At 34.7% G+C, this 2,147-nt stretch overlaps 1 protein-coding gene across 1 annotated transcript in view; it reads left to right on the top strand.

The window, feature by feature from the left end:
- Nucleotides 1-2,147, top strand: part of LOC136800685 (transient receptor potential cation channel subfamily M member-like 2) — a 248,439-nt gene that overhangs the window by 12,470 nt on the left and 233,822 nt on the right. The window lies entirely within an intron of this gene.

The raw sequence follows: 2,147 nt of genomic DNA, 5'->3' as shown, positions 1-2,147 counted from the left end.
GTAGGGTTCAACTGGAAGATATTATATGATTACGGATGGCAGGTGATACCAAAAAGCTTTTAAAACAATCATCGTCGAGCCCGTTTGTATGCTATTGTCCGGTAGCACACGACTGAGTACAACTCGAAGCGGGAAAATTTTGTGTCCGGCCCTTAACATTCGACGCACTCGTTTTATATCGACTCCCCCGGGCCCATCATCCCAATAAAAGTTGTTGTGGAAGGCTTTTTGAAAAATGACGTAATTGCTAACGTCAGCAAAAATTCAAGGACCACCCGAAAAGTTTATTGCCCCCGCAACGAGCGTAGCGAGTGAGGAGGCCTTCATAGCTTCACGCAAGGATATTGGACAGGAATCTCGAATTTTTGCGCGCGCGCGTTTGTTCGTATTGTATGTTCCGGCCAATCAAGTGTTCCGCAAAAATATGGCGGTAAATTATACAGCGGTAAATGTTATACACATTTTCATATTACGTTATATGCTATTACCATTATTATATATTGCATTTCATTAGTTTTGATTTAGGATTGAAAAGGTGAAGCGAGTGTTATAAATGCAAATTATAGAAAAAGTATATAATTACACCATAACAAGGATTACAATATTACTTTTGCAAATCAAAACAAACAAAATGGCAGACTGGTTATGATGATGATGAGCTGATTCGATTCATTGAATGGAAAAAGTGTTTTGTATGTCTAATTTTGTTTCTTGTCTTTAAAACTGAATAAATACTGTAATTTAGTCAGAAGTTCATTTCAGCAATGATTTCAATAGACCTTTTCGCCTTTGCGTCCGCCATATTGAATTGTATGCAAAAATTATGGTTGCCGAATTGCCGTGGTGAAATTCCCTTAGAAAGTATGCAAAACATATGCAAAAAGAAAGTATTAAATAAAAACTTACATGCATAATTGGCATTATATTAAAGTGTAATCTTGTAGAAGAAAGATTAAATTTGCTTCCCTTGAAAACTAAAAACAATTATATTCACTCATCTCTTAGAACAAGCACTTCAAAAGACCATAACATTAGACATAAACTCAAACTGAAAAATCACCCGCGAAGGTAAAAAACAATCCTTATTCGGCTGACGGCAAATTATTCTCCTGGGAATAGAGCCGCCAAATGATCAAATCAAAACATTGATGAAGTGTGACGTCATAATTACTGCTTTCAGTTTGCGTGTTTTGAAAGTTTGATGTGTGTACTCCGTCTTCGTGGAATTTCTTAATGGTATGAAAACAGAATATGCAATGTCTTTAAGAACAAATTCCTAAAAGGCTTTTGTTGTTCTGTAAATATTTCCTTTTGGATTAAGAAATTCCATCTTTTATTGTTCTAATGATTATAATATTTATTTATAAGATGCTTTGTTGTCTTTTTAATCTTTGTGTAAACTTGCATATGTTTTGCATACATTCCAACTAAATCCAACCACGGCATTTTCGTTCCTGTATTTTTGCATACAATTCAATATGGCGGACGCAAAGGCGAAAAGGTCTATTCTTTTTCGGGAATCTTTAAAGAAATTTGCTCAAGTTTTCAAATGTACATTTTGTTGATATTTTTGTTCAAACTTATCAAACTGTAATTTATATTGTCTGTTATTTTATTAATAACTACCTTTATTGTTTATAGAGCTTTAAAGACCATTATATGGTCGTAACTCGGGAATATCTTTCTTAACTCTTTAAAACAAGAAGATACCGGCAAAGTACAAAAAAGTAGAATGTAGCATATATGAATCCAAAATTGAATGTGAATCGATGTAAACAAACTTTTTTTTTGGTCTTCAAAATAGATTTACCTCACTTAGAGTGTTTTCACTGTTTGTTCAGTGTGGTAAATCTATTTGGAAAACCTGAAAAAAGTTTGTATAGCCGCATACATTCAACTTTTTCAGTTGTGATAGCCTACGTAATAACTTGCGCTCCAGTAGTTTGGTGAAATAGCTCCAATTCTGGCTTTCCAAGTTAGGAGGGACCTTCCCGAAGGCATTTAACGGTGGTTAGACTAGGCACACAGACAGTCATACAGAAACACCATAAAGTGAAAGTATATAGCTATAAACTCAAAAAGTCTAGCTTCCTGAAGGCACGTCTCTTCATTGTCTGCGCTGCGATCATCTTAATGGATTCAATATG

This window comes from Clytia hemisphaerica, unplaced genomic scaffold (genome assembly GCF_902728285.1).
Source record: "Clytia hemisphaerica strain Z4C2 unplaced genomic scaffold, Clytia hemisphaerica genome assembly, whole genome shotgun sequence".
NCBI classification, from domain to species: Eukaryota; Metazoa; Cnidaria; class Hydrozoa; order Leptothecata; family Clytiidae; genus Clytia; species Clytia hemisphaerica.
Note: the sequence above shows the minus strand (reverse complement) of the source record. Positions and strands in the feature narration are given on the sequence as shown.